This window comes from Aotus nancymaae, unplaced genomic scaffold (assembly GCF_030222135.1).
Source record: "Aotus nancymaae isolate 86718 unplaced genomic scaffold, 86718_ANA_hifiasm-v0.15.2.pri h1tg000011l, whole genome shotgun sequence".
NCBI classification, from domain to species: domain Eukaryota; kingdom Metazoa; phylum Chordata; class Mammalia; order Primates; family Aotidae; genus Aotus; species Aotus nancymaae.
In genome coordinates, this window is record NW_026988422.1 from 40,760,749 (window position 1) to 40,787,945 (window position 27,197).

At 41.0% G+C, this 27,197-nt stretch overlaps 1 protein-coding gene and 1 non-coding gene across 4 annotated transcripts in view; one reads left to right on the forward strand and one right to left on the reverse strand.

The window, feature by feature from the left end:
• Positions 1-27,197, reverse strand: part of GPR176 (G protein-coupled receptor 176) — a 127,816-nt gene that overhangs the window by 66,116 nt on the left and 34,503 nt on the right. The gene's annotated exons all lie outside the window — the stretch shown is intronic.
• LOC135274342 (U6 spliceosomal RNA) lies at positions 10,243-10,349 on the forward strand. The gene has a single exon (XR_010342187.1). It is a non-coding gene; the product is annotated as a U6 spliceosomal RNA (small nuclear RNA).

A 27,197-nucleotide genomic window follows, 5' to 3' on the forward strand; every position in this document is an offset into this window, starting at 1 on the left:
AAGGACTATACCAAAGTGCCATCTGCCACCAATTGCTTTAAACCCTATGGAAAAAATATCTAAAAAATTTACATATGCATTGGCAATATCTAACAAAATTACATGTGCATTTTTCCTTTGACCCAGCAATCCCACTTTCATGAATCCATCCATAAGATACACTTTCACAAATAAAAAACAACATATGAAATAGTTATTCATTGTAGCATTAGTTGTAATTGTGAACGACTGGAAACAAAACAGATGTCCACCAAGAAGGGAACCAGTCAAATAAATTATGTACACACAATAGAGTTCTATGAATCATAAAAAGGGATAAGCAAATCTCTGAGTAGATATGAAAGGATTTTTCCAAGATATATTATCATTAAGTGAAAAAGAAAAGTGTAGAAAAGAATATATGGTATGCTACTTTTTGCATAAGAAAGGGTGGAAAATAAGAATGTATATACTACATATATTTGTTTATTTTTGCAAAAGAAATACCAGAAAGATAAATGAAAAATGTATGGAAAATGGGTATCTATAAGGGGTGGGGTGTATGCTATGGAAAGGACAGGCTGGGTTTTTCTAATTACCCCTCTTAATATACTTCTCCATTTTGAAAAAGCTAAATGTTTAACATATTTAATAAATCATATTAAACTGAAATGAGGAAAAATAAACCCTATGATTGAACACAACAGAAACAAGTAAATTTAATTGTGTCTCAAATTAGTAATGTAAGCATTGGGGCCAGGCACGGTGGCTCACGCCTGTAATCCCAGCACTTTGGGAGGCCAAGGCGGGCAGATCACAAGGTCAAAAGATTGAGACCACCCTGGCCAACATGGTGAAACCCCATCTCTACTAAAAGTACAAAAATTAGCTGGGCATGGTGGCACATGGCTGTAATTGCAGCTACTTGGGAGGCTGAGGCAGAAGAATAGCTTGAACCTGAGAGGCAGAGGTTGCAGTGAGCTGAGATTTGGCCACTGCATTACATACAGCCTGGGTAACAGAGCGAAACTCCATCTCAATTTAAAAAAAAAAAACAACATAAGCATCATGCCAAACACCTATGTAACAAACCTGCACGTGTATCCCCGAATCTAAAATAAACGTTGGATTTTTTAAATGTACTATTTTAAATGATACCATAAATGCAAAGAAATAAATCGCTGAAACATATGAGGAAGGTGGACAGTCCAGAAGTCAGACTGTAAAGCATACAAAACGGGAGCAGGGTGGAGTGAGTAGTGGTACCCGTGTTCTTAAACCAAGAGAACAGGAGGGAGCAGCAGAATCAGGCAAGGGACACAGAGAAGGAAAGAATGGAAACCTGAGGTGTGGGCAGGTGCCCAGAGAGGAGAAAAAGAATTAATACAAGGTATAATCAACAAGCGGAACAGCGTCATGAGGAGTCCAGAAACCAAGGGAAAGATTAATTTTAGGAAGATGGTTCTTACTCTGAGAGTAGAGAGGAAGGTGGCAGGTGATGTCCTGAGATGAAGCTATAAAGTGCAGAATGAATTTACAGGTGTTCATGCTGGCTGATGCCAATCAGTCCCATAATACATGGGCTACATGTCTAGTGGGGCCAAGGCCAACTGACTCTACCACCACCATGCTGTCGGGTTTAAGGATTCTGCTAGAGGCTGCAATGGAACCACAGAAAAGGGGCACTGTACTCATACTGGGGTTCAGATTCCAAATGTGAAGGATGAGAATGAGTTAGGCAGAGAAGGACAGGAGAGGAGACAGCAGACACACAGACAGGGACATCTGGAAATGCACAGCTGGCCGGGAAATGCCAAAGTCATGTCTGACAGGAGGGGAGGTGAGGGGCAAGCCAGCTGGGAAACACCTCAGAGGCCCCAGGGTTTGAACCTCACCCTGGAGACTACTCAGGGCCAAGGGAGGGTTTTAGGCAGCTACGTGAAATCAGCAGATGTGGGGTGGGGAGGATTTTAGAATGATTGGAAGAGCAAGACACAGGAGGGACAGAAATCTAGTTAGCACCTCTCCAGGAAAGGTGAGCAAACAGTGGAGAAAGGGCAGATCCTGGAGGCATATTTATGAGGTCAAACTGACAGGAGAGAAAAGAAGAAAAGAGTGAAGCGAGGAGTGGACACAAGGTTAAGGCAGAATAGGGCCCAGAGCATCCCCACCACCATCTAGACTGTTCAGGACCGTCTATGATGAGTGATATGAACTACAGCATCTGTGCTCAAGTACTTTGGAATAGGAGACAGTTTGGATGGCTGGAGGGAAAGATTTTACATGAGCTTTGAAGTCTCTTCCAATGTTTATATTACTACCTGGATTCCAGCTACTCACTCAGGCTGATCCAACCAAAGCCTAAGCCATGATGCTACCCATTGAGACAATAAATGACACTTTACTAGAGAACTGGGATGGGGCTGGAAGGACCTTCTACCATCAGTATGAGATAGCTAAGTGCAAAGGGCACCAGGAATGAATGAATTGAGTTTTACACTGGTGCAAGGAGAAAGCAGGAGCAGGAAGCTAGCAGCAGAACAAAAGTGTGGGATCACAAACAGCCACCCACCAATGAGTTTCTCCAGGCTCTTGGAGTACTTGCCACTTTATTTTTTTCTGAGACGTAGTCTTGCTCTGTCACCAGGCTGGAGCACACCTCCACCTCCCAGGTTCAAGTAATCCTTCTGCCTCAGCCTCCCGAGTAGCTGGGACTACAGGTGTGTGCCCCACACCCGGCTAATTTTTGTATTTTTAGTAGAGACGGGGTTTCACCATGTTGGCCAGGATGGTCTCGATCTCTTGACCTCATGATCTGCCCACCTCGGCCTCCCAAAGTGCTGGGATTACAGGTGTGAGCCACCATGCCCAGCCACTTGCCACTTTTTTTGACAAATGTGACTGATGGTCAGAAGCAATGTGATGGGTGACGTGACCAGAATACAGGCTGCAGAGTGATTTTTCTCAACAGACAGTCCATAAGCCAGTCTAAGAACAAGCCAGGCCCCCACGCTGACTGTGAATATCAGGGAGCTTCTAAATGAAGGCAGGGCAGAAGAGGGATCTTCTGATTTTAGTAAGACATACCAATGAAATACGAAGTAGGAGTCAGCAACTTGCACACTTCTTCCCTGGAACTGGCACATGGCTAACCGTGGAATCTAGGTCAGTCAAAGATGTCACTCAAAGGCAGAACAACGCTCTATGCATACAGTCACTTTTAAAACTACTTTTCCAACAGTCTTGTGGGTTTTTTTACTGACTTTTAGGAGCGCTCAGGATAAAGGCTTTATTTAAGACCAACATTTTTAATTAGTTCTAACATTAGCCCACTAACACAATGGTTGTAGTGAAATGTGGGGCATAGATCAAAATCTTAGTAACTATAAGCTTGCCAGTCCTTGTGCAGGGGCTGCCTAGACAGTGTTATGTCCCTACGAAGGGGCAAGAGCCAGGCCAGGGTCTGGCCTCTGCAAATACTTGAAATTCACCTGAACGACCTGTCCAATGAGGTAACAGGTCTGGCTTCATGAAAGAGTCTGAGGTCACCAGAAATGGGAAATGGGCTTGCTAGTGAAGTAAGAATTCCTCTAAATACAGCCTGGGCAACAAGAGTGAAACTCTGTCTCAAAAAATAATAATAATTATAATTCCCCCAAATAAGTACTTAGTCCTACAGAACACTTTCTGAGACATCGAAGTCTCCAAAAGCACTGTTTATACACTCCCCTCTGCATTCTGTTCAAGTGGCAGTACTGTCCTTCATCCCCGCAGCTGTTTATTTTTTGGAAAAAAAAGAACTCTGGTGAACTTTTTTACTATTTTAGGGTCTATCATTTTACTTTAAAAAGGACTCTATCAAGGGTATTTTAGAAAATAGTTAGGTTTGGTGAAATAAAAAGTACTCTGTATCTTTTCCTCCATCAAACTATTTTAAAGTAAGGCAGAGATTCTTGGATCTGGAGTCCCAGACATAGCAGTTGAAGCCACAAGAGGCAGCGGCGCAAGCTGCTCATGACATTGCCGCCGAGCTGTGGAGAAGAAACAGCTTTGTCACAATGACGACCTCAGGCAGGTGTCTCAGTTCCCAGAGGTGCAGCCCTGAGCCATCAATTCTCCCAGACAGGAGCCACTTGTCACAAGCTGTTTATGAAGCACATCTATGTTGTAAAATTGTCCTTCTCTGTTCCTTATTTTTTTCTTCTCTCTTCTCATCTTCATTGCTTCATTTTTTGTTCCCTTTTTAATCCCTTCCTTCTTTTATTGTTTCTTTCAGTTATTTTTTATTATTTTATTACTCATTTTGAACTCTTGTTCAAAGGCCTACTGCCTCTCTGCAATAGCACAATATTAATCCTTTACGCCAATCACATTTGATCCTTAGAAATATTCCCCATCTTGTTTGATCTCTTCCAACTTTATCCCCAAATCTTGGTAAGCATCAGCTTGCCAGTCCTTGTGCAATATATTTTTTTAAACATAGACATCATAGATGTGGGATAATGGTGTTCCATTAGTATATCTAGAAGTATAAACAGTTTTTAAGAGGTATATTCATTTCTTAGGACTGCTAAGAAACAAGTTACCACAAATTTCGTGGCTTAAAACAACACACAAAGCTCATTTATTCTCTTACAGTTCTGGAGGCCAGAAGTCCAAAATCGGTTTCATTGAGTTAAACTCAAGGCATCAGCAGAGCCAGTTCCTTTGGCAGCTCTAGGGGAGAATCTGCTTCCTAGCTGTTCCGCTTCTGAAGGCTGCTCATGATCCCCTCCTCGTGTCATTCCAACCTCCGGCCTCCACTGTCACAGCTCCTCCTTCTGTATGTAGTCAAATCTCCCTGTGCCTCACTCTCACAAGAACATTTTTGATAACATTTAAAGCCCACCCGGATAATCCAGGAAAATCTCCCCATCTCAAGATCCTTTATTTGATCACATCTGCGAAATCCCTTTTGCCATATAATGTAATAGCTACAGGTTCCAGGAATTAGAACATGGATATCTTGGGGGCCTACTACAGAGGAGCTACAGCAACTCCATCCATTTCTATTTCCTTCAAGAGAGCAGCAAAAGGAAATGACCTCACTTAAAGGATAACCATCTCCTCCTATTGAAAGAAAATGATCAATTCTAGTACTTTATTGATAACATATTATTTGTGATCTCTTACAACCTATCTCTACTTATAAGTGTGTCATAACACTAACACCAGAAAACTAACAAAGTGGAGAGCTGGTGTGGGAGGCATAATTCTAAACTGACCTCCCAGATTCCCAACTCCTGGTCTACATACTCTGGATAATCCTCTCCCCTTGAGTATGGGTGGGACCTGCAAATATGATGGGATGTCATTCCCTTGATTGCACTGCATAACATGTGAAACTCTGTCAGAGCCCACTGACTGAGATTCTCCTGCTGACTTTGAAGTGAGGTGCCATACTGTAAGAGGGCCCTGTCACTACGAACTGAGGAAGGGTTTCTAGGAGCTTAGAGTCCCAGGTGATAGCCAGCAAGAAAATGAGGACCCCATCCTAGAACTGCAAGAAAAGGAATTCTGCCAACAACTTCAACGGGCTTGGAAGAGGACCTCAGCTAAGATAGCCTCAGATAAGATCACAGCCCCCACTGACCTTCACTTCAGCCTGATGAGACCTGGAGCAGAGGACCCAGCTTACCCATGACAGAATCCTGGCTCAAAGAAACTGAGATAATAAATTTGTGTTGTTTTAAGTCACTAACTGTTAAGCAAAATAGAAAACTAATACAGTTGGCAAGCACAGAATTTGAACAGGGAATTACAATGACAGACTTTGGGAGGGTCAATAAACTATCTGAAATTATATGAAAATTTTAGAGTACATCTGCATTTAAGGAATGGGTTCATAACTTGCATCATATCCTCAACAAACGAGTGGCCCAAAACAGATGAAGAACACCAAACTGGGAGTCTAATGGAGCAAAATACAATCTTTTGAGGTCCTAATCTGACACAATATCAAAGAGTAAGAAAGGTCCATAAAGAAAAAGTAGAGGCCGGGCGCGGTGGCTCAAGCCTGTAATCCCAGCACTTTGGGAGGCCGAGGCGGGTGGATCACGAGGTCAAGAGATCGAGACCATCCTGGTCAACATGGTGAAACCCCGTCTCTACTAATACAAAAAATTAGCTGGGCACGGTGGCGCGTGCCTGTAATCCCAGCTACTCAGGAGGCTGAGGCAAGAGAATTGCCTGAACCCAGGAGGCGGAGGTTGCGGTGAGCCGGGATCGCGCCATTGCACTCCAGCCTGGGTATCAAGAGCAAAACTCCGTCTCAAAAAAAAAAAAAAAAAAAAAAAAAAAAAAAAAAAAAAAAGAAAAAGTAGAGACTAATAAATCTTTCTTTGTTAATATCCTTCCATCTCTTATCACATAGGGCAAGGTAGAGAGTGAAGATGTAGGAGTACATTTCCTTGCAAAGTATTTCTGTAGAAATATAGTACTTCCTCCCTCCCTCAGGGCAAGATTCACTGCCTTTAACAGAACCAATACACAACAGACAGGGTTCACCACATGCTAAAGTTGCCTTCCTTGATTATCACCTTGACCTCATCCTCATGGCCCCTTTCCTAACACTCTGCTGTAGTTTCTCACCGCTCTATGGCTAAAGGCTTCAAAATCCTTTTCCAAGCTTCCCTCAATGAACTAAGTCCTCACTCTTCATCTCAAGAGTATCTGCGCAAACATTTCCATCCATGTAGGTGACCAATGATTGATGGAGTGATAGCTTTCTATTACTTGATTGCCTAGCAACCAAAAAAGTCAACCTGCCTGGGAATCTAACCAATCAGGATTTTAATTCAAAGCACATACATTCATCTAATGTCAATACCATGCTACGTACTGATCCCTACTGAAAGCTAAAATGGAAAGACATTCATAAATAAATTCCGAATTAGCAAATTAGATTGGTTTTTAATCAGAAAGGGGTAATGAGGCCAATTTTATCCAATTGAGCATTTATTTTCTAAGCACTTACAAATATGCAACCCACTGAGTTAGGCTCTATAGAGAATACAAAGATTTCTAAAACAACTTCCTTACATTCCCAAAGTTAGAATATGCTGGTGGCAGTAGCATGAAAATAACTCAGTAACTCTTTTAACTCTTTTAAGGCAGGAAGAAAGAAGTTATATAACAGAAATACAAACAACATTGTAGGAGAAAAGAAGAGGTATGAAGTCTGACATGGTGGGCCTTGAAGAATGAATAGGTGAGAGCATTTGGGATGTCCATTCCAAACTGAAGCAGCATGAAGTGAAAGGTGGAGAGAAAGCTAAACATACACGATGTGTGCACAGAGGGAGTATGTCAAGGAGGAGTACAGGCTGACAACTGGATACAACAGGGCATGAGGCTGGACACAACAGGACAGCCCTTGCAGGATGGGACCCAATTGTAAGAGATCAAAATAGACCAACTTTATCCTATAGGTAATGAGATACCAGGAAAGGATTTCATTGTGTTGTTGTCGCTGCTGCTAGTGTATGTGTATTAGGGCGTTCTTGCAGTGCTGTAAAGAAATATCTTAGACTGGGTAATTTACAAGAAAAGAGGTTTAATTGGCTCACAGTTCTGCAGGCTGAACAGGAAGCATAATGTCAACATCTGCTGGGGATGCAGGCACATCACAAGATGAAAGCAGAAGCAAGAGAGAGTCGGGAGGGAGGTGCCACACATACCTTTAAATGACCAGATATCGTAAGGTCTCACTCACTTATTGCAAAGATAGCACCAAGCCATGAGGGATCTGCCCCCATGGTGGGGACAAATATCCAAAATCTGTGTGTGTGTGTTTGTGTGTGTGTGTGTATGTGTGTGTGTGTGTGTAAAATCATGAGAGTAACAGAATCCAAACAGTGATTTAAGAAAATACCTTTGGTAGCAGTAAGAGAAACCACTTGTAGAAGCTAAAGATCAGAGAAACGAAAAACGGTAAAGAGTCCATTAAAATAATACAGGTCCTGATAGCTAACATGTTTTTTTGTTTGTTTGTTTTTTGTTTTTTTTGAGACAAAGTCTCACTCTGTCACCCAGGCTGGAGGGCAGTGGTGCAATCTCGGCTCATTCCAACCTCTGCCTCCCGGGTTCAAGTTGATTCTCCTGCCTCAGCCTCCCGAGTACCTGGGACTACAGGCACATGCCACCACGCCAGGCTAATTTTTTGTATTTTTAGTACAGATAGGGTTTCACTGAGTTAGCCAGGATGGTCTTGATCTCCTGACCTCGTGGTCCACCTGCCTCGGCCTCCCAAAGTGCTGGGATTACAGGCATAAGCCACCATGCCCAGCCAGCTAACACGTATTAAACACTAAGTACTATGCTTGTATTGTCTTATTTGATCTTCAAGACAACCTCACAAAGCAGGTACTATGACTAACCTCATTTTTTGCCTAAGAAAACAGAGGCTTTGAGAAGTTAAGCAGCTCTCCCAAAGTCATAAAGCTAGTGGGTAGAAGGAACAGGTTCTTAAATCAAGTTTGAATCCAAAACCCAAATTTTTACTACACTGTTTCTCAAGTAACAAGGTCTGAACTAGAGCAGTGGCAGGTGATAATGGGAAACACTTCAGGGGCAGAATCAATTTGGGAATGAAGAAGAGGAAGAGAGAAATCAAATATAACTGAAAGATTTCTTGCCGAGCTGTGTGCAGGTGGAGACATCACAGGCCAAGATGACAGCACAGAACTGAAAATTCCATCACTGGCTGTAACAAATGAAAAGCTACTAAATCTGTGAATTTCATGGGTGACCTCAGCTCATACACTAGCACCTCATTCTATGAGAATTTAACCAGCTATGAGCTAGTTTTTCTTATTAATATATATTCAATGGAAGCTGAAGTAGCTGCCTAGTAGACCAACCAAGTGGGAGGCACTGACACCTACCAATGGGCACCCTGCACCTTCACCATCACCACAAGCCAGCCTCCATGATTGCCAACAGGTCATCTGCTTTTCATCTTATTATATTCTTGTCCCCTTTTGGCCATTCTATTCATTAACTACATTTTTATCACCAAGTAGAGAAGCACAAAGTCAGATGGTGAAATTCAAACTGATAAAAATCTGCCCGTTAAGTGTTTCTGATTAAAGATTTTCAAGGGCAGGTATCAAAACTGCTGTGCAAAAAGGAAATCTATGAAATCCACTAGCCATGCTTTCCCCAAAACCTAACAGCATGAAGAACTCAAAATTTATTATATAAAGGTTAGGTATCAAGAAGCTCTCTGTAAGTCTCAAGTGACTTATTTTAAGTCTGTAGTCTCTATATAAGTTTCCACCAAATAGGTGGGTGACACTTGAGAGCTTCAACACCAGTCATTTTCCTCTTCTTTTCATTGATCTTCCTTAGATTTGCACATCTTTTTCCAAAATTGACCTGTAGTGTGGGATAAGTAACAACACCCTCAGTAGTGACTCCACAAGAGCTGACAACCCCTCAGGGGTTATGTCAGATGTTTACCAATGACAACTCACATGGATGATTTGCTGATTTGAACAGTCATAAAGCCTGTGATATCATCCATTTTCACCAGACCAAACCTTCTCCTAAATTAATATTAGCCTAATTGGCATCCTTTTTTTATATTGACAGAGCTTTATGCAGTAACAAATTCCAAAGTTCTTCCATCTCCTCAATCACATTTCTTTCATCTTGCTATGTATTGTTAGCTGCATTGGGACAGTAGTTTACATGTGTTACATGGTCTGCAATTTGTCATTCAGAAGCATTCAGGTGTCAAGTGATTCTTCTCTTGTATACTCAGGGAAGTCATCATTGTTGCTTCACCTTTTATCATCTTTACTTTCTTAAAAGTCAGTAAGACTTGGAAAAACAGAATGTTTCTTAGTAGCATCACTTTCCATATACCTTATCTGAGGCCAACAATGTCATAAAACCCCTTAAAAATTAACCACAATTCAGGCCAGGTGCAGTGGTTCACGCCAGTAATCCCAGCACTTTGGGAGGCTGAGGCAGGCGGATCACCTGAGGTCAGGAGTTTGAGACCAGCCTGACCAACATGGAGAAACCCCACCTCTACTAAAAATACAAAATTAGCTAGGTGTGGTGGCACATGCCTATAATCCCAGTTACTTGGGAGGCTGAGACAGGAGAATCACTTGAACCTGGGAGGCGGAAGTTGCAGTGAGCTGAGATCATGCCATTGCACTCCAGCCTGGGCAACAAGAGCGAAACTTCATCTCAAAAAAAAAAAAATTTATGGCGCTCGCTTCGGCAGCACATATACCAAAATTGGAACGATACAGAGAAGATTAGCATGGCCCCTGCGCAAGGATAACATGCAAATTCGTGAAGCGTTCCATATTTTTTTAATATAAAAAAAGAAAAAAAAATTATGAGTCTACCATAGACTAACAGAAAATGGAGCCCAGTACATAACCAATACCGCCATCTGTTGGTGCCAGGCAGTGTTGACTCTCTTTTGTTTGGTATAATGGCTTTCTTTGTTTCTACCTGTCAAAGTTAATAGTTTCAAAATTCCTATATATGGGAGCCACTATCTGACTTTTCACTTTTTGAGCCTGACAAAAGCAAAAACAATCGTTTCTGAAAATGTTTTAGATTATCATGATAACACAAATTTGAATTTCTATTGTTTCTTTGACTACAAAGGTAGTCATAATTTGTTTGATAAGGTGTCTTCAAAGAATTATTTGTCTTTGCAGAATCCATGCTAGATGGACAAATATTTTCATATCAGTCTTTGAGCTGACACTTTAAAGCATTCCTGAAGAACTGCATATGTTCTCACACATAAGCAAAGTTGATTAATTTGTAAATATTGAACTTTTCAATGCTATCTATTTCTAGACAATAGACAGTATTAGGAAGCCCATTGGACCAACAGTCAGCAAACAGATTCTTATCCAATTTGCCACTCAGTTCCTTGAGCTTGGTCAAATGCTGACTCGTAATTTCTTCATGTAAGACATGGGATTTTAATGCCAATCCTCCTCACCTAATGGGTACAAATAAGATAATGTGAAAATGTTTTAAAACTATGAAGTATGATAAAAATTTAAAATACTCTCTTTATCATCTTGCTTAACTCAAAGAAGTTTCTTCCACATACAGAAAGTACCACCTGTCATCATCTGACTTATTTGGTGTGTATTTTGTGCAGATATTTGGGAATCTATTCTATATTCCTCCCAATTTTTATACATATATATATATATATATATATATATATATATTTAACCTGAGTGTGGTGGCACACACCTGTAGTCCCAGCTATTCAGCAGGCTGAGGTGGTAGGATCACTAGAGTCCAGGAGTTCGAGACTGCAGTGAGCCATGGTCGTGCCACTGCACTCCAGCCTGGGCGACAGAGTGAGACCCTGACTCAAGAAATACACATTTAAAAAAAAAAAAGAAGAAGAAGAAGAATCGAATTTAGCAGAAGAATAAAAAGTGTTTCAGCTTCATAGACATATAACTTCTTTCATGGTCCTACTAATGTATATTTAAAATTGATACTAAATATGTGAAATAAATAACAGATGCTACACTTAAGGGGGAATTTCAGGAACCTCATTTTCCTTTTAACTTAAATCCATTGCTACTACCCTCTTGTGCACAGCAAATTCAGGCCTAATAAAATTATATTTAAACACATCTCTCTCATTTTCTTGCATATAAGATCAGTATGAGCTGCAATTCTCAAACTAGTGTTCTACCAGTTGTTCCAGTGTGAGGAGTATAATGTTAATGATGTTGATGCTTATGTTAATGGTTATACTTTAATTTCTATTGCTATTATTATGGAATGGCCTATCCAGTATCTTATGAAAGCTGTCATTTTTCTTAGCTTATTTTCTGGTAGGAAATTTTTGTAGTGGGCAACATGGTGAAACCCCTATCAAAAAAAATACAAAAATTAGCTGGGTGTGGCAGCACACGCCTGTAGTCCCAGCTACTTCCGAGGTGGGAGGATGGCTTGAGCCCAGGAGGTTGAGATGCAGTGAGCTGAGATTGTACTACTGCACTCCAGAGCCAGACCGTGTTACAAATAAAGAGAGAGAGAGGGAGAAAGAAAGAGGGAGAATAGCTGATCTACAGTATCTTCTGTTCCTTCAAAGTGGTCTTACAATCAGGGGGAAAAAATAAGGTTACTTCTTCAAATCACAAATAGAGACTTCTTTACTAGTTCCAGAGCTTGGCTGCCTTATTTGTTTAATATTATTTTATCCTATTTTTCTTTATAAAGCAACTAAAAGTCTCATAAGAAAACCCAATTACTGAGTCTAGCAGCTCTGAAAACACCTAAAAAATCCATGTTGGTCCTTAGTGCTATTTATATCCTCCCTTTTTCATTCTTTAGTTTGCTGTCTCATTAGGCTTGGGAAGGTCTCTTTTATCAAAGTTACTGTTGCCAGAAAACATAAAAACAAGATGGAGGACAAAGCTAAGAGGAGAGTAAGTTTCTCCTCTCCCCCAACCCTATCCAAATGTAGGCAAACACAAAAGATGGGTCCATCAAATGTAAGCAAAAACTCTTCTAAATATTTTATTGCCTTGTATTAAATTAGCATCCACCTTTGAACTAGGTCACAGATGCATTAAGCCCAGGCCTCCTCCATGCTTCCCTTTTATTTGTTTATTTATTTTTTTATTATTTATTTATTAATTTTTTTTTTGAGACAGAGTCTTGCTCTGTCACCTAAGCTGGAGTGCAATGGCGGATCTCGGTTCACTGTAATCCTCGCCTCCTGGGTTCAAGTGATTCTCCTCTCTCAGCCTCCCATATAGCTGGGACTACAGGCATGAGCCATCACACCTAGATAATTTTTGTATTTTTTGGCACAGATGGGGTTTCACCACGTTCGCCAGGCTGGTCTCAAACTCCTGACCTCAAGTAATCTGCCCACCTCGGCCTCCCACAGTGCTGGGATTACAGGTGTGAGCCACTACATCCAGCCCCAACTCTATGCTCTTTCCATTGCACATGCAGTATTTCCTGAAAGAGATGTTCAAAAGAATGGCACAGACACATTTTCCTTTACTACGAGCACTTCTTTCTTCCCAGCTTTGCTGAGGTGTAACTGAAAATAAAAACTGTATCTATTCAAGGTATACAACATGATGTTTTGATACACATGTACATTATGATTACCACAATCAAGCTAATTAACATATTCATCACCTCCCATAGTTACCTTTGTGTCTGTGTCTGTGTCTGTGTGTGTGTGTGTGTGTGTGTTGAGAACATTTAAGATCTCTTAGCAAACTTCAAGTTTACAATACAGTATTATTAACTATAGTCACCACACTATACATCAGATCTCCAGAACTTATTAATCCTGTACAACTGAACCTTTTTACCTTTTGACTAGTATCTCCCCATTTGTCCCACCTGCTGGCAGCCATCATTCTACCCTCTGCTTCCATGAGTTCAATGTTGTTAGATTCACATATAAGTGAGATCATATAGCATATGTCTTTTTTTGGCTGGCTTATTACACTTAGCATAATGTCCTCCAGGATCACCCATGCTATTGCAAATGACAAGATTTCTTTCTTGTGGCCAAATAATATTCGTGTGTGTGTGTGTGTGTGTGTATCACATTTTCTTTATCCATTCATCTGTTGACAGACACAGGCTGACTCCCTACCTTGACTATTGTGAATAATGCTGCAATGAACATAGGAATGCAGTTATTGCTTTAAAATACTGATTTCATTTCCTCTGGATATGTGCCCAGAAGTGGGACTGCTGGATCATATGGCAGTTATGTTTTTAATTTTTTTAAGAATCTCTATATACCCTTTTCCACATGGTTGTGCCAATTAATTTACATTCACACCAGTGTACAAGAGTTCCTGCCTTTAGTTATAAAACCACTTTAAAGCTCTTCGGATAATAAAGCTCATTATTATTCTAAAGAAGAGAATAAAACAAAAAATAAATGACCAGAGTGACAGGGATGGTTGGCTGGCCGAAAGGCCAATGCTGAAGAAACCCCTACATATTTAGGCAGTGAGGACATGGTCCTTCTTGAATGTCCTAGATGGGGTAAGTTGAGAGCAGGCATTGCTGAATGTATGTGTATGTGACTGGGCCTGAAGGATGGTACACCTCGGTAAAGATTACCAAGGAGTTACTGAGTGCTGCAATGATACCACAATGGTACCACAAGCACCACATTTGATGGAAGAAAACTAGAGAACAAATGGGATTACCATTTTAGAGACTATTAGGCCTTCCCTTCACTTAAAAATGAGGAAAGTGAGGCCTTAAAAGGTTAAGTGATTTGCCCAAGTCCATAAAGTAGGGTAGAGGCAAAGCTAGGACTAAAACCCTGTTTCTTAACTCCCTGTCCAGTACTAAAACCTTGACCATTGAGGGTGTTGCTGCTTGGGAACCCACTTAACCTCTGTCTGTAATGTTGGAAGAATATGGTCCCAGGAGCCACATAGCCTGGAACAGGTCAGTGGTCATCAGCTGATATTTAGATGCCTATGGGAAACCTAAAGCAACTTAATCCCAAAGGTCTATTGAAGGGTTTAGGCCAGTTAATCCCACCACACTTCACATCCCTGTCATATGTCCAAAACTGTACTCTCACACCCTCATGTTCATGCTGCTCAGACCGTCCCCTCCTTGACCTTACTCCTCTTTCCTCTCTAACCTTTCACTGGACCCTCGAGAACTTGTTGCACGACAGGACTAACAACATCCTGCCTACTTCACAGACCTTGGCCTTAATCAAATCCCAAGGGCCCACTTCCTCACTGGATGACATGCAGTCTCCCGGACACCCCACCTTGGGATTGGGAATGAGGTCATCCTATTCCTCACTCCCCATTTGTACATCTAACACACTGCCCGTCTGTATTTATATAAAATCCTGGCTCCTTCAACTCCTGTCATCTGGTTACATCCCTTTCAATTCCTTCTTTGTTTCTGTAACCTATCAGCCTCCAGGTAACTCCTTCTCATTTGCTGAAGATTTTAGTACCTGACTTATAGCCTCTGTCCCACCCAGGCCTTGCCATTATTTAGGATAATTTCAAAGTCCTATGTGGGTGACAAAACCCACAAGGCCTATACTTATCAACTCCAATGAACTTCACCTTCTCATTACTCACGCACACAGTAAACACCTTCAACCTTCTCAGGACTCAGAACTTCTCTAGCTAGGAAATCTTAAACTCTTGGCACAATGGCTTCAAACAAAGAAATTCACTCTCTCTCTACTTTCTCATCCTCCACTCACTCCCAAAACCACTGCAATGGACCCCCACCACTTTTTTGAAACAGTTTTCTCCCAAAGTCATCATGCATTCCTCTGCATCCAGTGGACACAGTCTGGTCTCTCCCTGCTGGGTCTGATGCCACTGATCACACCTCCTGGATATCTTCTGCTCCCTTTGCTTCCAAAGCACTTCACTACCACAGCTCTCCTGCCACCTCTTTGACCATTTCTTGATTGCTGTCTCCTGTATAGCACTCCTTTTCTTCAACCTGCTTGTCAAAATGTCCACTCAACATTAGGTGAACTCATCCACTCTCATGGTTTGAGCTACCACCCATTTTGATGACTTCCATACTTACACCCTCAAGCTCTTAGATTCTTAGATCTAATTGGGTATTTCACAGGTACCTCAAATTCAATTTGTACCAAACTTAATGCTTTATCTGCTACATGCCCTATTTTATCCTCTCCTAAACTCAGTCTCTCTCCTCTCTCTCTCTCCCCGCCTTCTGCACCCCCACCCCCGCTTTTCCCTCCACACCCTCAGAAGCCCAACATAGGGAACTAAGAATTATCCTTGGCTCCGTCTTAACCCAACCCAACCCCCGGTTAATCACCAAGGCCTGAAAATTTTATCTCCTTTACTTCTTGAATGTGTCACAAACTCTTTAACCTTGTTGCCATTCCCTTGCCTAAGCCCTCATTATACCTAAGCTGGAAATCACAACAGCCTCCTAATTAGTCTCCCTACTTCTAGGTTTACCTCCATCACCTCCAGCCTTCACACAGCACACGGAATTATCTTGCTAAAACATAAACTTGTCCTTATCACTGCCCTGTTAAAAACCACTCCATGGCTCCTTGAGGCTTAGAAGAGAAACTCCACAAGCTTCCTAACAAGCCAGTTCAGCCTTGTGGATCTAGTTTCTGCCCACCCCTCTAGCCTCACCTTTCACCTTATAATTTATGCTCCCACCACTCTGTCTATGATCTCCAAGTACCATGCTGCGTACTCTCGCTGGCCTGTCTCCAGCACTGCACTTAGCATAATGAATTATAACTTAGTTTATATTTCGGTCTTCCCCAGTAGACCATAAGCTGGCTCCCTGGGGGAACAACTGAATCTTATTCATCTTTATATCGCCAGCATTTAATAAAGTGGTTGGCATACATTTAGCATTCAATTAATGCTGATGAATGAATGGATACAATTAGAAACTTCCTATTAAAAGGAATGATTTTCTACCTACTATGTCATTAAAGGACCTAACAGTATAGAGTTCTCAGACAATCAATCGGTCAAGTGTCCAGTGGGGATTTGGCTGTTAGGGAGAAATTGTTTTATTCCCATATACCTTACACTTAAATGCAAAACTGATTAGGATTTTTCACAATCCAGTTATCCTCTTAATAATCACCACACTACCCACAGTCTTAGAGGCAGTACTGGGTGTAGCTGGCCCCTTTTAACATAGTTTAACATCTTTGTGTGCTACCGTCTGTTAATAAAATTTACATTTCTCACTATTACTAATGTGTTGTGTTTTATCCCCAGCTCACACAAATGAATGCATTGTTCAAAAGTGCTCATTAGAGTATAAACATAGTAATGAATACAGCAACAAAAATCCTAGACCTCACAATAATGTGTTAAATGCAAACAGTGAATCTCACTCCAGTACAAGTAGAGAATGTGAACATGCAACTGTGCTGATTTCTCACAAGTGAAGGTAAGTCTCAGCAACTGCCAAGGAATATATTGGACAATTATTTCATTTGCCAGTGTGTTCCTGTCACAAACCCTTATCAAAGAGCAGCTTGAAGCAGTCAAAGATTTCATAACATTTTCAAATTACATTTCGAAATTTGCACAGTACCCTCCCTATTAAACTTCCTGAATTGTTACAAAACAAGTATGAAATAATCCTTTCTGGTATGAAATTGACTGATTTTGTCATTAAGGACAGAAAGAGACCAAAACTACAGAAGCATTATTCAAAGTTACATCTCTGAGACAAAATAAAGATTATTCTATTTATAAGTAACTAATAAAGTCAGCCACAAGATTAATGACAAATCACATGCTCAGAGGAAAATTGGACTATGCAAGCAAAATTACTAAGGGTTCTATCAAACATCACATATCAATGGTATGCAATATGGAAGAATTACAATCACATATGTACACTAGCATGTATTCTGCCTTATAGTTAAGTGAAATCAATGATATGCAGAGTAGCACATCAACTAGCATATCAGTAGAACATATTTGAGGGAGAAGTGCTTAAAAACTCTTGGCTCTACGTGTTACCAAGAACCCAATCGACAGAAGAGACTTTTCATTAGTTAACACTTCTTTTGTAAACAATAATATAAATGGGAAAAGGTACATTAGGATCAGTGCTAATGGAATAACTAGCTACATTTGCAGCAAGGAAGAAGGTGTGACACAAATAAAGTGTTACCTTTATGCCAAAACACCCACTTCTTTATTCACCAAAACAGATGACATGCAACAATATAGTTCCTAATCTTAATGTAGTATTGTAGAAAATAGTTGCAAGTGTGAATACAATCAGATCTGAGTATATGTTTTCTCAGCATGTTCTGCAAAGAAGGGGCAGAGGGCATTAGACTGATTGTTTCCCCTAGAAGCACTGTGGTTGTCATCAAGGGTGCTCATGCAGACTTTTGAAATGACAAATGAAACTGGAACATTCCTATTCCACACAGATAATGTCAGGAAGGAGCAGTTCCATAGCTTCAAGTGACAAATGTCGGCAATGTAGTTAGTATCTGGATATTCCTGATCCTCTCATCCAGACCCAAACATGTTTATGTTGAACGCTGGGAGTAAGTATAGAGCTTCTTCGAGAAGACTGAACAGGGAGTTTGAAGATGTGCTTACAAACTTGTAGACTTCACATCTGATGAAGCTCTGACTCTGATTTTCAGGTGGAAATCTTGCCATCATTTCTAGGCAGTTTCAATCCCAATTATACAAACTTCCCAAACTGATGGAGCCATCACACATTTACTGCCATTCCTGACAGACTCTAATTATAAAGAAGTATTTTCGGCGAGGCACGGTGGCTCATGCCTGTAATTCCAGCACTTTGGGAGGCAGAGGCAGGCGGATCATGAGGTCAGGAGATGGAGACCATCCTGACTATGGTGAAACCATGTCTCTACTAAAATATAAAATTTTAGCTAGACATGGTGGTGTGTGCCTGTAGTTACACCTACTCAGGAGGCTGAGGCAGGGGAATCGCTTGAACCTGGGAGACAGAGGTTGCAGTGAGCTAAGATCGTGCCACTGCACTCCAGCCTGGTGACAGAGCAAGACTCCGTCTCAAATAAATAAATAAATAAATAAATAAATAAATAAATAAATAAAGCATTTTCTATTTTGGTGAAATAATGAAGAAGGAAAAAACACTAGATAAGGAACCTATCATGTAGCTTAATATTAGATATTTTACTTCAAAATTATAATTAATATCTTTCACTGATAGAAGAAACATTTACTATTTAATTTTCAAGCACGCTTAAAAAAAACACTTTAGTGAGGTATGAGTGAGATGAAAAAAGATATATGTATTTAATGTATACAATTCAAACAGTTAGGGGTATGCACTTGTGAAACCATTACCACCATGAAGGGAAGACATAAATATATCCATCATCTCCCAACGTTTCCTCCTATCTCATTGATCAAACAAGCTTTTCATTATTAAATTTTTTTACTTTTTAAAAATTTACCTCAAATTATGGTCTACTCATACATAAAGCACTGTGTAACTGGTCTGCAGTTGCTAAAAGTCTAAGAAATATCATGATGGCACATAAATAAACACTCTCTACTATATTCTGAGCAGTCCTTGGACAATTTCTTCTTCATAGGTCTAAAGGTCCTGGAACTTTCACCGTATAATTACTTTCCTTTCTTGCCATAAGCAAATGGAATTAGCAATCTATTATTTTCTATTTTTCTTATATAATTAACAATAAGATCCAGAAGATACATGCAGAGCAAGAAAAAAAGAACATTGTGTTATTACAAAATTCCTATGATAAATATTTATTCAGAAATACAGCTATGTGCTGATTACTGAATATATTCAAGAAAGCCTGCTCAATGGAACTGCCTCAAGTAAGGTAACAGATTTATGGATGGATGAGATCCTGGACCAACAGCTCTGCCCCAGAAGAGGAAAAATAAAAGAGCTCCAAATATCTCTCAGAAGCAGTTACCAAGTCGTGCCCACAGGGCTTACTTGCTGGTTGTAGGCAAACCCCTCTGGGGCCACTCCCTTCAAACAAGGGGTCACACTAACTTGTTGGCTCCTAACCACTCTGACTTTCGACATAATCCTCCTTCAGCAAAGGGCTGCAAACAGTGCAGGTAATACCCAATTGCTGTTAGGCACTGCCTTATGTAGACCAATATTTGGCAAGTTTTTGCATATTGGGGTCTTGTAATTTCCAACAATAAGCCTAGGAGACATGGGAATCTCTCTATATCTAAAATGTCAAACTCTACATAATAAGTTAAACAGTCCATTGGAATATACTATGATTAAACACACCTTGTATAAGGACCACCTAACTAGCAGTTTTCCAACTTTGTTATTTGACTTTATGTATCAAAAATCCAACTACAAAGGCTTAACTAATAAAGGTTGTTTTACTCATGTAGCCCACATTCCAGAAAAGGACTGGGTCAGCTGCTCAAGAAGTCATTAAGTCATTATGGCAAGGACCTAGACTTCCAGCTTCCTCCCTGTCATTTTTCCCACATGGTTTATGTCCTCATAGTTGCAAGATGGTTATTCTATCCCTAGGTGTTGTATCCAGGCAGAATGTATCCTTAGGTGTTGTGTACCAGGCTGAAGGGGGAAAGGGTCAAGGGCAAGGGCAAAAGCCATGCCCCAGCTTTTCATTTTTACCAGGAAGAATAGCATTTCAGAGCTCCACCCAGTAAACTTCCACTGGTCAGACCTGGTGACACAGTCACCCCCACCAGCACAAGAGTCTGTAAGGCATTTTATGTGGGCACACTGTTGTCCTAAACAAAACCAGGGTCCTTTAAATAAGGAATAATAAAAGCAGAGATACTGAGTAGGCAAGGAGCAGAGGCTACCACACAATCAAGGGCATTTTAAGTTTTTGCTCATATTCCACAAGTCAAAAACCATTGACTTAACTAAGCCTCAAACTGTCTACTAACTTCAGCTTTTTTCCCTTCAAGCAATAGTTCTAAGTTCCCCAATGTGTGACATCAAACTTACTCTTCACAATTGACTTACGTTACCCATGTTTCCCCAAAAGGACTAACCACACACTCTATTATAGAAGACTACTTTAGCAACAGTCTCAGAGAGCATTTGAAAAGAAGACATAAAGATTCACCAGCTCCTCAGCAACCTCTGAGGGAATCAAGCTAACCTTCCAGCATTGCTCTGTTCAACAGAATGTTTTTCCTGCTAATTCCACAGAAAGAAATATATCTGTGCCTTTTTTTTTTTTTTTTTTTTTTGAGAGACAGGGTTTCACTAGCTTGGCCAGGATGGTCTTGAACTCCTGACCTCATGATCTACCCACCTCGGCCTCCCAAATTGCTGGGATTACAGGCGTGAGCCTGTGCACCCGGCCTTCTATGCCCTTTTTAAAACACAGGATGGCCTCCAAAGCAAATCAGGTAAAGAGGGAGTAAGAAGAAAAAATGGAAATGCAAAATAAAAATAAATCCATCCCCCACCTCCTTGCTCTACCCCGTTAACTGAATCACCTGGAGGTCTCCAAAGTAAATTAGAGACAAGTCTTCCAATTAATTAACTGTAGCACAATTATCACAGGACTTGATAATTACAACATACCTGCTCTCACAGGCACTGAGGGCAGTCCCCTGGCCTAGATTGTTTCAGCCATGCACTGTATTTCTCTCAAAAGTGATGTAGAACAAGACACTGATGTAGAAGAAGACATGAGAGAAAGACACAGTTTCTCCAAGTCTCAAACTGAATACACAATTCAGTGCAATTTTCCTGCTTTCACAAGGGAACACTAAACAATGTGTCTTTAGAAATGGGAGTATTAGGCTGGGCACAGTGGCTTATGCATGTAATCCTGGCACTTTGGGAAGCCAAGGCAGGCAGATCACCTGAAGTTGGGAGTTCGAGACCAGCCTGACCAACATGGAGAAACCCTGTTTCTACTAAAAATACAAAACTAGCCAGGCATGGTGGTGCATGCCTGTAGTCCCAGCTACTCGGCAGGCTGAGGCAGGAGAATCACTTGCACCCAAGAGGCAGAGGTTGCAATGAGCCGGTATTGCACCACTGCACTCCAGCCTGGGCAACAAGAGAAAAACTCTGTCTCAAAAAAAAAAAAGAAATGGGAATATTAGACTTTGCCAAGAACTGTGAGACTCAGCAGAGAATTTTACAGGTATACTTCCCTCCTGTTGAGTGGCAACCCTAAGAAGGAAAGAACACTCACCTAGAAGCAACAAGACCTGGGGACTTGTTCCAGCCCTGACATGCCTGCACGAGTCACTTCATCCCCCAGCCCCATCTTGATTTTCACATCTATAAAATTACAGCATTGGACCAAGTTAAGATATCTGTGTTTTTCCCTTAACAGTGGGCCAAATGGTCTGAAACATCTAAGTATGGAGGCTGAATGATTTCAAACATTTTAATGAGTTAAGAGATTCCATACTTGGCACACAAATACTAATTAGAGTGACAAACCATGAGTCAAAGGCACAAACAGTGCTTACTTATACTGATCTTCTTTGTCAATTATTATGCAAATACTCAGGTTCCGTAACATTAGGAGAATTAAACTTTAACAGTTGAAAATGAAATGTCTGCAATTAATTATGTTCACCTTCAACTGTAATGACCAATAGGCCTGGGCCTGCTAATAGCAAGGTGTCACATAATGGTGATCCTTAGGAATAGGGCTTTCTCCTTACTAGCCTACCAGATTGTGTGGGTATCCTAATTTCTAATTTAAATGGAAAAATTATGCCACCAACCTTTCCCAGGCTTAATAACAGCATCAAGCAGTCTGCATTTGTTCCAATGGGACACAGGTTGGAACCTGTGTTTGATTCTCAAACTTTAATGTACCTATGAATTACCTGAGAAACTTATTAAAAATGCAAATTACTAAGCCTCACTCTAGAAGCTGTGGTTCAGTAGGTTGGGAGTGCATCCCAGGAATGGGTATTTTTAACAAGCACAGGAAGATGGTTCTGATGCAGGTAATCCAAAACCCATACTTGGAAACAAACTGGCAACTCCAAAGCAGCTGGGTCCTAGTAGCAGAAAAGGGCCAGGATTTTCTACATTTGGTTAAAAACAGCACAGTCAAGAATTAAATTCCAAGCCAGCATAGTGCATGTGTAAGTCCTTGCTAATGAGGAAGACTAAGTGCCTTGGGCATAAATGGAACAATGCATATTTCCAGATAAACACAAAGAGGTGAATAGTCCACCACCCACATTTGCTGAAATGACTCTGTATAAAACAGCAGCCAAGATGGCTGATCACTAGCAGCTCGGGCTTGTAGTTCCCAGTGAAAGCGCAGAGAACAAGAGGATGCCACACTTTCAGACGAATATTTGTTGCTCACGGACCAGGAGATTCCCAGCAGAGTAGCCCCACGTGTCGCCAGGGCGACTCTTGTGGCCGGTGCGGCGGTTTTGCTGGTGCCTTAGCGCGCCAGTTTTTGGTGCAGAGTCCGGAGACTCCCGGGCAGAAAAGCACCATCAATCTTAACACCGCTATTTTGGCCAGTGCAGTGGATTGCTCAGATTTCTGCGCTGGGAATCAACAAGTTGGACGTCTGCTCAGAGACCTAGTTAGAAAGTCGGTAATTACAAAGACAACAGACGGATAAATATATAATGAAGGGAAGAAATCAGCGTAAAAAGGCAGAGAATACTCAAAATCAGAATGCCTCTCCCTCTACTGGGGATCGCAATTCCTCATCAGTAACAGAACAAGGCTTAATGGAGAACGAGTGTGTTCCAATTACAGAAGCAGGTTTCAAAACGTGGGTGATAAGAAACTTCTGTGAATTAAAAGAACTTGTTCTAACCCAATGCAAAGAAACTAAGAACCTTAAAAAAAGGTTTGACGAAATGTTAACAAGAATGGACAATTTAGAGAGGAATATAAGTGAATTGATGGAGCTGAAAAACACAACACGAGAACTTCACGAAGCATGCACGAGTTTAAACAGTCGAATTGATCAAGTAGAAGAAAGGATATCAGATGTCGAGGACCAGCTCAGTGAAATGAAACGAGAAGACAAGATTGGAGAAAAAAGGATAAAAAGGAATGAGCAAAGTCTCCAGGAAGTATGGGACTATGTGAAAAGACCTAATTTACGTTTGATAGGTGTACCTGAATGTGATGAAGAGAATGAATCCAAGTTGGAAAATACTCTTCAGGATATCATTCAGGAAAACTTTCCCAACCTGGCAAGGCAGGGTAATATTCAACTCCAGGTAATACAGAGAACACCACAAAGATACTCTTCAAGAAGACCAACCCCAAGACACATAATCGCCAGATTTATTAGGGTGGAAATGAAGGAGAAAATACTAAGGGCAGCCAGAGAGAAAGGTCAGGTTACCTATAAAGAGAAACCTATCAGACTTACAGCAGATCTCTCAGCAGAAACCCTACAAGCCAGAAAAGAGTGGGGACCAATATTTAACATCCTTAAAGAAAAGAACTTTCAACCCAGAATTTCTTATCCAGCCAAACTAAGCTTTATAATCGAAGGAAAAATTAAACCTTTTGCGAACAAACAAGTACTTAGAGAGTTCACCACCACCAGGCCTGCTTTACAAGAGCTTCTGAAAGAAGCACTATACATATAAAGGAACAACAAATATCAGCCTTTCCAAAAATATATCAAAAAGAAAAGAACATTAACACAACGAAAAATTTACACTAACTAATGGGCAAAACAGCCAGCTAGCATCAAATGCCAGTATTAAAGTTATATATATTCTAATCGGATAAAAAGCCAAAACCCATTGGTATGCTGCATCCAGACCCATCTCACATGCAATGATACACAAAGACTCAAAACAAAGAGAAGGAGGAAGATTTATCAACCAATCGGAGAGTAAAAATAAACAAATAAATAAAAAGCAGGAGATGCAATTCTCGCATCTGATAAAGTAGACTTTAAAGCAACAAAGATCAAAAGAGGCAAAGAAGGACATTATATAATGGCAAAAGGATCAATGTAACAAGAAGAGCTAACGATTTTATAGATCAACGAGACAGAAAATTAACAAGGACATCCAGGACTTGAACTCAGACCCGGAACAAGTAAACTTAATAAACATTTATAGAACTCTCCACTTCAAATACATAAAACATACATTACCACCTCACACCTATTCCATAAGTGACTACATAATTGGAAGTAAATCACTCCTCAGTAATCTCATAGCATTTCATAGGTTGAAATGAAATATTGGTTGGCTGCTTGTTTGTTATTTTCTTCCCTTATTCCTTCCTGTTTACATCAAGTATAATTATTGGTATAAAAGAGGTTTTCAATACCCATTACTAAACTGCATTCTAGCCTGGGCAAGAAAGCAATACTCCCATTCTCTCTCTCTCTTTCTCTTCCTTTTTCTTCCTCTTCTTTATTCTTTTTCTTTCTTTCTTTCTTCCTTTCTTTCAAAAAAAAAATACAGCAGCATCATTAGATACTGTGTACAAATGAATCATTCATCCAACAGGTGAAAAATAGTAGCAGGGGCAGAGGCTCTGCAGAGCCATGTAAATCTGACCAAGATTCATGCAGCAACCAACAGTTAATTTAAATTGAAAAAAATAAAAAGCTTGTCTCCCTTCTGCTTTTACTTAAAGCTTCTGAATTTCCTGAGGACCCATCTTCCTAGAAGAAAACATTACCCCCTCAAATCCTACCGCCTATTAGAAACCTGGCACAATGATTTTCAATGGAAAGATTCAAGGTTCTTCACTGAGAATCCTAAATCCTCTTCCAGAGGAGTATGTTGAAGGGTAGCAGAATACGCCACCCTAAAATATGCCACTTTGGCATAAGGATTAGTTAGAGTTGAAGATGGAAGATGCAGATGCTGAAAGAAGCTCTCTGCCATCCCCCTATTTGCAAAGGAGTCTAGGAAAGACAAAAGTGGATCACCATGGAGAGGACACCAGAAGAATCTACATAACAAAGTTTCTAACTAAGCTTTATCCATTGTGAGTTTCCCAAGTATTTGTCTTCTTACAGTTTGCCACCCCTAGAGACTCAAAGTCCCCTTCTCTTTCTGCAGTCATTTCTCTAAATATTTATTGTTCTTTGTTGAAGATGCTATATAACCCAGAGTACTAAGCCACCTCTGAGATGTAGTCACTTCTCTGGTATCTCCCATATGTTAATTAATTTATTGTTTTTCTCTTGTTGATTTTTTTTGGGGGGTGAAGGGGATCTGTTGTTTGTTTGTTTGGAGACAAGGTCTCACCCTGTCGCCCAGGCTGGAGTGGAGTGACGTGATCATAGCTCTCTGTATCCTTGAACTCCTGGGCTCAAGCAGTCCTCTCACCTCAGCCTCCCAAGTAGCTGGGACTATAGGCACAGGCCACCACACTTGGCTAAGGGTCCCAAGGGTCTTGCTCTGTTGCCTAGGCTGTAGTGCCATGCTGTGATCATGATGTAACCTGTCGTGGGACAGGACGGGGTTCAGCTTCCTCCCCGATTTGATGTGCCTGAGGTTCTTGGCCTCTCTTTGCTCCAAGAATGGGGGAAAGGGCTCTGGCGGCGCCGTGAGCTTACCTTTTAAGTAAATATCGGACCCAAAGTGTTTAGCAGAAAGCAATTTATTAGGCAGAGAGAGAAAGAGAGAGAGAGACAGAAAGAGAGAACTCACACGTTGCCAAGGGAGGGGAACCCGAAGGGGCTATCTGCACAGGTAGAGAGGGAAAGACAGCTCCCACATTGTTGTGGGATAGGATTCAAGAGAGGGAAATCCGCACAGGTAAGGGGCAGTGGGGTTTTAACCCTGAAGTTATTCCCTCTTTATTTATGTTCCTGTCCAATGAGAGAAGTTCTTTCAAATTTCCTCTGGAGTGACTGATCTTCGACTCTGATCCCGGATTGGTTGCTTGGGCACACAACAGAGCCCCCTCGTCCCAGGGCTTTTGGCAGGCTTTCTGAACAAAAGCAGCTCACCTGGAATTTCTACCAACCCCGCCCAAGGGAAAGTTAGACAAAGAACTCTAGGTTCCCGGATGGGGAGGTAGCTAGAGGACCCTTGTGGACCCCGGAAGACAGGTTTTTTCCTTAACACAGTCCCTCAGTAACTTACCAAAACCTCAAACTGGTCTCAACTGACCCTACGGCCTTGGACTCCCAAAGTGCTGGGATTACATGTTTGAGGCATCTTGCCTAGTTTGTTTTTCTCTTCATAATCTATCTTTTGTTACAAGGGTCCCAGCTGAGAATTCAGAAAGATAGAGAGAACATTTTTGTCTTCCCCTACAATGTGTAAATCATCTTTCCAGAGTTCTACCATCAGTGTACCCTCATCAGCCCCTTTCCTACCCATCTTGAGGATGTGGACCTTCCCAATTCTAGACATAATTTCAGTTTCCAGAAGCTTGTCCACTCTATAAACTTCTAGCTGTCACAGCTTTTAATGAGACAGATAATGGTTTGCAACAGTCACCTCCTCTAGGTTAGGGGACTGGAACTCCAAGCAAGACTTTTATCATCTCTGCTCTCCAATTTTCCCCCTTGAGGCAATCATTATTTGCAAAGGAGTTCAGGAAGGACAAAGGCTGATCCCCAGAGATGATGTTAGAACCTTATCAGCCTGGAGAGGGCATCAGAGGAATCTACACAACAAACTTTCTAACTAAGCTTTATCTACCATGAGTTTCCCATGTAAGAT